This window comes from Scylla paramamosain, chromosome 12 (assembly GCF_035594125.1).
Source record: "Scylla paramamosain isolate STU-SP2022 chromosome 12, ASM3559412v1, whole genome shotgun sequence".
NCBI classification, from domain to species: domain Eukaryota; kingdom Metazoa; phylum Arthropoda; class Malacostraca; order Decapoda; family Portunidae; genus Scylla; species Scylla paramamosain.
Window position 1 is genome coordinate 65,001 of NC_087162.1, and position 12,500 is coordinate 77,500.

Below are 12,500 nucleotides of genomic sequence, written 5' to 3' on the forward strand. Positions count from 1 at the left end.
AGCACCTCTGTTCTGTCGCGACCCCACGGGATGAGGCTGTGTTTAAAGCGCCAATGTTGTGTTTGTGGTGGCGGGAGCGGCGGCGACCAATGGGAACCGCTCTACCGCGCCGCCTGGGCAAAATTGGGCCAATGAGAACGCGCCATTCTTCCCGCTACCCCTCCCTGCCGAGCCCGGGGAAGCCAGTGTTCATCCTGCAACTACCCCAGAAGTACCCCACAATACGTCGACTTCAGCCTGGCAAACTGCAACACCTGCAACAGCTGCTTGAGTTCATCCCAAATGTCAACCAGCCATACCTTCAGTTCATCATCAGGAAGCAGCAGGAACTGGATAATACTGAAGAAGATGACAGCACTGAGGACGAGGATGAGGACCACCTAGAGTACGACAGTGACAGTGAGGACATTGTAGATGACCCCCAGCCGCTACAGGACGAGGACAACACTGGTGAGTGAGGACGAGTCAGATGACTCGCATCTCTCACAACGTAAGCTTTCATTTAAGACCAAAATGAGCTTTCTATCTTAATCCGTTACGGAGTTATCGCATTCTGAAAGTCGCAAAACTTTGACCGCGTTTTTCTCAGTTTTTTATATTTGGCGCTTTGGCACTTATGTCACCACGCGCCTCATATATATATATATATATATATATATATATATATATATATATATATATATATATATATATATATATATATATATATATATGGATTACTATTCCCAACATTAAAAATTCTTTAGCTAATCTTACTTTGATATTTTGCATCCAATATTAACTACAATTTTTTCCTATGATATTTTCCAACTACATTTAAAGCCTTTCACTGTGAAACAAAACAATTAGCAGCATCAGAAGCAATGCATGCTCCTTTATAACCATCTACAAGATGTAAAGTTGGCATTTTGCAATTTCTTCCCAGTTCTAACACTGGATGTGGCTGTAGAACAAATAAAGATGTCTTGAGAGTGACTGGATAATTAAAATCCCCCATAATTATGCAATTATTAACGCAACAAATGTCTGCAATGAGGTCATAAAGTTTTTTTGTCCGTAGCAGGTGACTGGACTAGAGGATGATAGACGAGACCTAATGTTATTTTACAAGATTTATTTTCTACCTGGATGAAAGTGACGTCTATATTAGCAATGGTTGGGGTTGGCTGTAAATGAGGACCAAGATTACCTTCCCTATGCTAATGTGTTAGTTTTCATATTTATTGAGAGAGAGAGAGAGAGAGAGAGAGAGAGAGAGAGAGAGAGAGAGAGAGAGAGAGAGAGAGAGAGAGAGAGAGAGAGAGAGAGAGAGAGAGAGAGAGAGAGAGAGAGAGAGAGAGAGAGAGAGAGAGAGATTGATTTCCATATGAGAGTGTGGTTTTTAAGTATGCTATAGAGGACACACTTATTCATTGACTACAGCCCACAAACTTGCAATGTCCCCATAGCATAGTTACAGACAACATCCTCTCATATATAAGTCTGTGTCAATCTTTCTCTGATGTACTCCAGCCCAGAGACCCACAACAGCATTAAGAGTGGAGAGAGAGAGAGAAGAGAAGACACACAGAATGGATGAATAGAGATGCTGTGGTTTGTAAAAATATGGTGTAAGGTCTGTTGGCTTTGGTGGGAATGGTTTTCCAATCATTCCTCTCTTGCACAACCATTTTGCTTCATAAACAGACATCTCTCTTTCATCTTCCCACCAAACACTGTTATTCCACCTTACATTTATATATTTGCATGCTTATCTTCTCAAATTGTTCCCCTTCCATTCTCTCCGCATGTCCAACTCTCTCCTCCTTTCTGTGGTTGATCACTCACTCCGCTGTTCCTCCACATTCATGACTATAAATGATGCACATGTGCTTTATAACCAATCAAATGTTTCACGTAGATGATGTTTTCATTCACACACAGTTCCCCCTCCTCCCTGTTTCATTCATTGCCATTTTGCTCTCTCTCTCTCTCTCTCTCTCTCTCTCTCTCTCTCTCTCTCTCTCTCTCTCTCTCTCTCTCTCTCTCTCTCTCTCTGTGTGTGTGTGTGTGTGTGTGTGTGTGTGTGTGTGTGTGTGTGTGTGTGTGTGTGTGTGTGTGTGTAAGAGCTCAGAGCTCATGGTGACTGATCTTTGGGTAGGACTGAGGCCAATGACACACCACACACTGGGGCAGCGAAGTCACATCACCTCGGGTTACCTCCTGTACCTCGTTGCAGCTAGGTGAACTGGGGCTACACATTAAGAGGCTTGTCCATCTGCCTCAACGTGCCCGGGATTCGAACCTGGGCCTTCTTGGTTGTGAGCCGAGCGTGCTAACCACTACACTACGTGGTGTGTAAGTGTGTGTGTGTGTGTGTGTAATGATGCAGCTTGGAAGGTCGTCTTATGACAATTATTGATGAATGAAGGTAAAGGATGCGTGTCTATTACTTCTCTTTGTGTGTGTGTGTGTGTGTGTACATAACACACACACACATACACACACACTTATAAAAGTAGTAATGACATGCGCATCTATTACCTTCATTTGTCAATAATTATCATAAGGGCAACCTTCTCAGCTGCATCAGCGCACACACACACACACACACACACACACACACCACACACACACACACACACTACACAAACATAACTGACTGTCTTCAGCCTCTCTCTCTCACCGGCGCAATGTAGCATCTCTAGCTGTCTTCTACCGCTATTTTCATGCTAAACTGCTCTTCTGATCTTGCTAACTGCATGCCTCCCCTCCTTTCCACGGCCTCGCTGCACAAGATGTCTTTCTTCTTTCTCTCTACCCCTATTCTGTCCACTTGCTCTAATGCAAGAGTTAACAAGTATTCTCAATCATTCATCCCATTCTCTGGTAAACTCTGGAACTCCCTGCCTGCTTCTGTATTTCCACCTTCCTATGACTTGAATTCCTTCAAGAGGGAGGTTTCAAGACACTTATTCATCAACTTTTGACCACTGCTTTGACCCTTTTATGGGACTGCCATTTCAGTGGGCATATTTTTTTATTGGATTTTTGTTGCCCTTGGCCAGTGTCACTCATACATAAAACACACACACACACACACACACACACACACACACACACACACACACACACACACAGAAATTATATTAGAAATTATTAGAAATTAGATAAGTTACCACTCACGAGCCTACGTGACACCATGTATGTGAGCAACGCATGTTTTTAAGCATCTGGAGCAAAGTGGTTAAAGGAAAACTTTTTGACTTGAAATGTAATTAGATTCATCAGTTATTTTTCTGGCTGACATTGTTTTTGGAAGGTGGCACTTAAAAGATATGTGAATGCTGTATCTAGATATAAACAAACATTCACAAATACTCATTCCATTATGTGTCTGTCATTAGGCCCTCAAATAAACAACAAATTAAGTGAGGAGTTACCATCTCCCTTCCTGGCTTGCGCTCCAGTTGCTCTGAGTTGTAGCAGCAGTGACGTGTGGCACCCAGGATGAAGGTGGTCTGCAGGGTGGTCTGTGTCAGGGTGATGATGGCAGACAGCAGCAGCAGCACCGTGACAGCTCAAGCATCCTGTTGAAATTATCACATTTTTAAATGCTGAAAAGTGAAGGAAAAACCTGTCTCCATGGAATGTGGAAGTACACAACAACAACTCTGAAAGATTTCTTACAATAATAAGTCATCATTCATTGTATCCTTTTTTGGCCACAAGATTATCATACAAATTTTCCATAGACATCTGCAAATTGGTACCTCTAGCTGTTATTAAATATGATATTAAGTTTGATAAATGTATTTATTTCATTATACATGAAAGTAATTGATTGCAAAAAAAAAAATAATAACCAAAATATATTTTGACTTTTACTTTACAATGCCTTAACTGTTTGCTTTTAAAAAAATATGTAGATTTATTTTTTCATTTTAAAACTTATAGTCTAGACAACTAACTGGCCTTAAATTTTTCTGATATACAAATAAAGTAAGAAAGAGAGCACATTTCACTAACACTCATGGTGAAGTGTCCACCAATGATGGTGAAGGAGGTACACATGTAAACTCCAGTCTGACCAATGACCAACACAATTTGTCCAGCTGCATGTCTCTATCGGGCACAAACTCCACCTCCCGCATCTGTATCATGCCCACCACCACCGTCACCGTGGCAACACTGAAAAATGGAATCTTATCATTCACACTGTTACAAAAAATATACTCCCATATATATATATATATATATATATATATATATATATATATATATATATATATATATATATATATATATATATATAAATGGATTACTATTCCCAACGTTAAAAATTCTTTAGCTAATCTTACTTTGATATTTTGCATCCAATATTAACTACAATTTTTTCCTATGACATTTTCCAACTACACTTAAAGCCTTTCACTGTGAAACAAAACAATTAGAAGCATCAGAAGCAATGCATGCAGTCTCCTTTATAACCATCTACAAGACGTAGAGTTGGCATTGAAAAAGAATACATTTTGCAATTTCTTCCCAGTTCTAAGACTGGATGTGGCTGTAGAACGAATAAAGATGTCTTGAGAGTGACTGGATAATTAAAATCCCCCATAATTATGCAATTATTAACGCAACAAATGTCCGCAATAAGGTCATAAAGTTTTTTTGTCCGTAACAGGTGACTGGACTAGAGGATGATAGACGAGACCTAATGTTATTTTACAAGATTTATTTTCTAACTGGATGAAAGTGATGTCTATATTAGCAATGGTTGGGGTCGGGAGTAAATGAGGATGAAGATTGGCTTCCCTATGTTAAGGTGTTAGTTTTCATATTTATTGAGAGAGAGAGAGAGAGAGAGAGAGAGAGAGAGAGAGAGAGAGAGAGAGAGAGAGAGAGAGAGAGAGAGAGAGAGAGAGAGAGAGAGAGAGAGAGAGAGAGAATCAAGCCATTTGAAGTACATTTTTAGTCCCTTTATTTACACCATATTGCCTCTCTCTCTCTCTCTCTCTCTCTCTCTCTCTCTCTCTCTCTCTCAATAAATATGAAAACTAACATATTAACATAGGGAAGCTAATTTTAAAGACTCCTTAAATGAAACAGTAGTCTGACCCCCCTCTGCTCTCTCTCTCTCTCTCTCTCTCTCTCTCTCTCTCTCTCAGGTGGAGTTGGCAAGGTACCACCTCCGCCCCTGCCAATGTCTCTCATGACTTCAAGACGCCTCACTGTAACCTAACTTAATCTCACCTCACCTAAACTAACCTAACCTCAACTAACGTAATCTAACCAAACCTCACCTCACCTAACCTAACCAAACCTCACCTCACCTAATTTAACCAAACCTCACCTCACCTAACCTAACCTAACCTCACCTAACATAATCTAACCAAACCTCACCTAACCTAACCTCACCTCCTCTCATCTAACCTAATAATTCCTCACCTAATCTAACTTAATTTCTTCACTTATGCTAGTTTAACCTAATGCAACCTTTGCTAACTCAATTACCTTAACTAACCTAATTAATCTGCTATAACTTAACATGATCTAACGTAACCTATGTCATCCAAATCTTACTTTAATCTAATCTAATCTAACCTATGCAAGTTAATGTAAATTCATCTAATATAACCTAAACTATGCTAGTCTAACCTATCCTTAACTTACCTAACCTAACACACTATCTTAACCTAACCTAACCTTACTTAGCCTTACAATCTAATACACTTCAACTTACATAGCCTAACCTACTAACTTAAAATACTAACTAATACTAATACTAACTTAATACTAACTTAAAACCTTCCTATGCTTATATCACTTCTATATCCTCCTCCTCCTCCTCCTCCTCTTCCTCTTCCCTAACACAGTGACTCAGCGAAGCCAAGAAAACACGTAATTTCTGAATACTATCTTTAAGAGGTTCACCCAGTCAGCCCTCTTCCTCCTCCTCCTCTTTCCTGACCCCCCATCCTCCCTTCTTTACTCACGTGTCTCTCCCTCCCTACACACACACACACACACACACACACACACACACACAGAGCGGGTCTCACAATGGTAATACACACATACATACGGACACTGACCCACCACACACACCCAGTCACCCACACCCACCCACATACATGTACACACGGACGCACACAGCCTGTCACCCTTACGTCAAACAGATTACACCCTTCTTCTCCCTGTCACTCATCCATCACACATCCCAGTCTGTCTCTCATCTTCTACTCTGTTAAATAACCAGTTAACACTCCTAGACTCCCTAGCCGGCGGGTTACTCTCACTAGGACCATATGACTAAAAATACGTCACATGGCCCGGTCAGAGAGAGCTAGCCTGGTCTGCCTACGCGAATCGAAAGCGTTTATTTTGGGTACGGTTTAAAGGGACGAAGGTTTAAAGGGACAGTCTCTGCGTGAGTGTGTTTGGTCAAATGCTGAATACTCACGCCTGGTTCATTATACAGCCACATGGTCAGGCACAGATCACTCCTCCACGACACACACACAAACAAACACACAAAAACACTAACTAGTAACTGTACCTTTAGTTTCGTCTGCTCTCAAAATATTCCTCCATTACTAATGTAACCCACATTCCCTAGTGGTATACTTTCCTCGGAACACCCATATTTTTAAGAGCTTTTTATCCACCATATATGTCTCGGTTAACTCTCATCTTGGCTGGAAATTAAACTATATTGTATCAGTGTGGCCATCTTGAGGTCCCGGATGAAATGGCGAGCTGGGATTGGCTGTTCACGACCCGTTGTCATGGTGATGGTGGATGCCATTCACTTGACAGCTCATATTTTCTCACTATTGAAAGGAGTTTATTAGAGCGTAACTGAAGCGTGTAAAGGCATGATTCCGCACTATACTATTAAGATATTGTAGTTCTGAAGTGTTCCTAGGGTTAGTAGGCTTGGATAAGGAGTATAACACAATTTAGATGGTGTGAAGAGCGGATGTTTTCGCGCGAAATTCAAACAATTCCAGCCTCTGATATGATTACGTATTAGACTTAAGATATTGTAGTAAGAAAGTATCTGTGGGGTTAATAAGCTTGGGTAAAGAGTATAGGGGAATTTAAAGGACGTTTAAGAGACGGAGTGTGAGGAGAAGGTGTGTCAGCGCGATTCAAGTAATTCAAACCTGTCTGAGTTGATTCCACAGAAGACTCTTAAGATATTATATTGCTGAAGTGTTCCTAGGGTTATTAAGATTGGGTAAAGAGTATAAGGGAATTTAAAGAGTGGATAAGGGAGGGAGTGGAGCGATTTGATGTCATACAGACCAAAGCCAGGTTACAGAGGGGTTTTATCTTTTAAATAACGGCAGGCAAGACTCGGACAGGGCACCCTTCCACTTCCACAGCCCTTCTGATCAGCTCCCTCTTCTCCACTCTTACTCCGACCCGTGGTACAGCACTGTGGGGATCTGTGAGAGAGAGAGAGAGAGAGAGAGAGAGAGAGAGAGAGAGAGAGAGAGAGAGAGAGAGAGAGAGAGATTTAAAAAAACCCAAAAACACTCCCACACCCTCTCACTCTCTCCCACACTCACCAATAACCAAGAAAACCCATCTAGCTGGTAACTTCTCAAAACTCCATTTCTGAAGAGCTTAGGTTGGACCACTCTTGTTACCTTCTCTTCTTGTGGCTTGTTCACCTCCTCTGCGTGCCTCTTGACTGTCTGCTGGGGAGAGGAGGGGTGAGTGGGGTTGTGGGTGAGGGGTGAAGAGCTGTGAGGGGGTGTTTTGGGGTGTTTTTTTGGGGTGTTTGTGGGGTTTCCAGTGTTTTGGGGTGTGTGTGTGCGTGTGTGTTTTGTAGAATATAAAACTATTTACTTATATTAACTGAGAGAGAGAGAGAGAGAGAGAGAGAGAGAGAGAGAGAGAGAGAGAGAGAGAGAGAGAGAGAGAGAGAGAGAGAGAGAGAGAGACACCTTTGTTCCTGCCAATTTTCCTTTCTCTCTCTCTCTCTCTCTCTCTCTCTCTCTCTCTCTCTCTCTCTCTCTCTCTCTCTCTCTCTCTCTCTCTCTCTCTCCATTAGACTGGAGCGAAGTTTTTCCTTCTCCCGGTTGGTTTCCTCCTGTTTGCTCTCCTCCTCCTCCATCTCCAAGCTGAGAAAAGTCTTCTCTCCATCTGCGGAGGAGTGGAGGAAAGGTGGTGGAGGGAGAGATCAAGATGGAGGAGAAAAATGAAGACAAATAAATAAATAAATAAATAAATAAATAAATAATAAAGTAAATAAATGAGAGAGAGAGAGAGAATAATTAATCAATAAAAATCTTAATAATTACAAAATAACAAGTTAGGAAGAGAGAAAATAATAATAATAATAATAATAATAATAATAATAATAATAATAATAATAATAATGATAATAATAGTAATAATAAAACACACACACATGAAGCCTCGTGTGCATATATTTCACGCAAACACGGGTGAATTTAGGTCCTACTTGTCCATGTGCGTATTCCGTGTGCACATGAGACGCGCACACAATCAAATACGCACGCAGAAAATAAATAAATAAATAAATATTTTTATTTATTTATGTTGTTATTATTTATTTAATGTCGTTTTATTTATTTAAGATTTCTACTTCCTGGAGGAGGAGGAGGAGGGAGATATTTGAAAGAAGAGGAACATAACAGAAAATAACAGAGAGAGAGAGAGAGAGAGAGAGAGAGAGAGAGAGAGAGAGAGAGAGAGAGAGAGAGAGAGAATAAACACCTATTAAATCTATATTGATACCTTTAATATACATAAACACACAAACGCGCGCGCGCACGCACACACACACACACACACACACACACACACACACACACACACACACACACACACACACACACACACACACACACACACACTGTATACATGAGTAGTATACACATGTGCGTCTAAAAATACGTACACACACACACATAAGCTTCACTCCCTCATAGCTTACAGATAATAGTATATATATAAACTGATGACGATGATGTGTGTGTGTGTGTGTGTGTGTGTGTGTGTGTGTGTGTGTGTTAAGCTTTTACAATGTATGAACCCCTTTCAGATCAGGAGTCACGTCTCACACCCCCTGAATTAACGAAATAAAAAAAAAAAAAGACTGACTGATTGGCTGACTGATTGGCTGACTGACTGACTGACCGACTGACTGAAGTCTGGTCTCTGCAAGCACATAAGGTCACTCTCTGATGGTGTCTTGACCCCTGCAAGCACACAAGCTCACTCCCTGATGGTGTCTTGACCCCTGCAAGCACACAAGCTCACTCTCTGATGGTGTCTGAGCCCTGCAAGCACACAAGCTCACTCCCTGATGGTGTCTGATCCCTGCAAGCACACAATCTCACTCCCTGATGGTGTCTGGTCTCTGCAAGCACACAGTCTCACTCCCTGATGGTGTCTGATCCCTGCAAGCACACAAGCTCACTCCCTGATGAAGTCTGGTCTCTGCAAGCACACAGTCTCCCTTACGGTGTGTGATCCCTGCAAGTACAGACACAAGCTCGCTCCCTGATGGTGTGTGATCCCTGTAAGCACAGAAGTTCACCCTCTAGTGGTGTCTAGCCTATGCAAGCATACAAATGCACTCCCTGATGGTGTCTAATCCCTGCAGGCACACAAGCTCACTTCATGATTGTGTCTGCCTCCTGCAAGCACACGAGCTCACTCCTTGAGGGTGCCTGATCCCTGCAAGCACATACACTCACTTCCTGATGGTGTCTGGTCTCTGTAAGCACACCAGCTTACTCCTTGATGTTGTCTGGTTGATGGTGTTTAGGTGTGTTTTGGGTGTATTTAGGAGTGTTGCGGGTGTTATCAGTGTTTTGGGCAAAATTTAAGTGTTTAAGTGTGGATTAGGTTTTCAAGTGTATTTTACGTGTTTTGAGTGTTGTGGGGTGTTTCGAGTGTATTGTGGAGTGTTTTAATGTGTTTTGGGTGACATTGGAGCCGCGGAATTGCCCGGCTCCAGCGTCTCTTGGTCAATATTTATCGTAATTACCAGTGTTTTCCAAGTATTTCCAGCTGTTTATAAACTCAGGCGTGTAGATAGTAGTAGTAGAAGGAGAAAAATAAGAGAAATGGAAGAGGAGGAGGCAAAACACGTAAACGTCAAGAAGACAATCTTTAGCTTAGTTTCCCTTGCTGCGCTCCCATTCTCTATAATAGTGGTGTGTTTTGGGTGTTTTAGGTGTATTTAGGAGTGTTGTGAATGTTTTCTGGTGTGTCTTAGGGTTGTTTAGATATGTTTTGGATGTATATTAGCAGTTATCAGTGCGCTTTGAGTGAATTTTGGGTGTTTAAGTATGTTTTTCGGTAGATTTTACGTGTCTTGAATGTTGGGGGGGGGGGTGTTTTGAGTGTATTGTGGAGTGTTTGGAATATACTGAGTTGTTGTGAGTGTGTTTTGAGTTTATTTTGGGCGTTTTAAGTATTTTGGGTGAGTCTGGATGTGTGTGTGTGTGTGTGTATGGCCTTTTGCGCGTATTTGAGTGCGTGTTGGGTGTTCTGGGTGCGTTTGGGTGTGTTTTGGGCATATTCATTGGTGATGTGGGTATTTTGATGTTTTAAGCGTGTTTTGGATGTGTTTGGATGAGTTTTGTTGATATTTTGGGGTGTTTCAGGTGAGTTTTGGATGTTTTGAGTGTGTTTGGGTGAGTTTTGTGGGTATTTTGGGATGTTGAGTGTTTTGAGTGTGTTTTGCATGTTTTGATTGTGTTTTGGATGTGTTTGGATGAGTTTTGCGCTCTCTCCTTCCTAGGGAGAGAGAGAGATAACTAGCAATAAAACACACACACACACACACACACACACACACACACACACACACACACACACACACAGAAACCAATGCATTTATAAACATTCAAATTTCCCGCACTTTTTCAATCCCTAGGAAGGAGAGAGAACTTAAGAACATAAAAAATAAGGGAAGCTGCAAGAAGCGACCAGGCTTACACGTGGCAGTCACTGTATGAAATATACCTACATATTTCCATCAATTATCCGCATCCTTAAACCCGTCTAATCTTCTCTAAAAGCTCCCTAATGTTCTAGCACTAACAACGTGATAACTGAGTCCGTTCCACTCATCTACCACTCTATTTGAGAACCAATTTCCTCGTATCTCCTTCCTAAACCTAAATTTTTCAAGCTTGACTCCGTTATTTATTTTGCCTCCCACACTGAGAAAACCAATGAGCTTGTTCCCATCTTTCTCCAAGCACGTGTCTAGCCTGTCAGCTACCTTCCCTATCCCGGTCCCCGGCAAACACACCCTCGACCTACGCTTCCTATCTCTGGCACAGAACGCACTGTGTAAGTGCCTAACCTGACTATCACCAAACACAAGCACTCTACTTTGGGGCAGGGTAACTGCGTCTGCCTCTTCCTTCTCTTCTCCTCCCGCCATGTCCACCTCCTTCTCCTTCACTTCCTCCAGCACACTGAAGGGATTCTTCGTCTCCACGCAAGGCGCCCTGAGGACCTTCAGCCTCTTGGCGCCCCTGCACACAATCGACCACTGCTCCTCCGTCGCCTTACTAGGTAGGGTGACGGTGGGGCACGACCCTCCCACAGGTACTGAGATCCTCTCACAGAACTCAGCCTGCAGGTCTGAGATACACTCACGAAACTCAGCACCTCCGAGATCCTTCGAAGGAACTCAGCCTCCACCTCTGACACCTTCGCAACGAAGGCCTCGAGAACAGGAGAACTAACACAACCAGACGACTCAGCAACACAAGGCGCCATGTCTACACTAGCCAGCTATATTAGCGTCAGCTCACTGCTCACTAAACACGTCCGTTCACTAGGAATCCTGACTTGAGACTAAAAGAATGTCCTTCGAACCGGATCGCGAGACAAGACGGGATATCCTACAAAACCTAACATTTCTCCCAATATTACAGGATGGAGAGCTTAGGATACCACACGGAGGGGGGTGAAGGAGCCTTGGATATGCCTGAAGGAGGGGCAGTGAAGGAGGGAGGCCTGGAGGTGAAGGAAATGCAGAAAATTCCTCTAATACTGAACGCTTCTCTGCTCAGACCATCCTTCACTGAATATTTGGACCGAGGCATCGATACGAGATGAGAATCCGTTAGTCCTTCAAGGCAGTTTTAAGTGTTTTAGGTGTTTTTAGGTTGTTTTAATGTTGTTTTGAGTATTTTAGGTTTGTGGAAGGAGGGAGAAAGCTTAAATATAGTAATAAAACCCGGAAAAAAGCTTAAATTATTTTAAAATAATCCTAGCGTTTATTAAGCTGTTTTAAGTATTTTAGGTCACCAGAAGAAAGGAAGCTTAAATTTAATACTAGGATAAGGGAAAAGCTTATTTCTTACATTAGGAAGAGAGAAAAGTTTAATATTACCTTCCCATCCCCACCCAGTGAGCCAGGTGATCCCCAGAACAGCGCCATCCTGCCTACTTGTGGTGTGCCAGCCATGATCATCCCCCTCCCTTCCTACTCCTCTCCCTCCTCATCC

At 42.2% G+C, this 12,500-nt stretch overlaps 1 protein-coding gene across 4 annotated transcripts in view; it reads right to left on the reverse strand.

The window, feature by feature from the left end:
- The window catches only part of LOC135105477 (proton channel OtopLc-like), a 12,495-nt gene extending 5,773 nt beyond the window's left edge, over positions 1-6,722 (reverse strand). The window contains exons 1-3 of one of the 4 annotated variants that reach the window (XM_064013598.1): positions 6,542-6,722; positions 4,009-4,170; positions 3,423-3,569 (exon numbers count right to left, since the gene is read on the reverse strand). The gene's annotated coding sequence lies outside the window, so the exon portion shown is untranslated. The other 3 variants (XM_064013597.1, XM_064013599.1, XM_064013600.1) reach the window with 3 other exon arrangements.
- Positions 6,723-12,500: the final 5,778 nt, after the last annotated feature.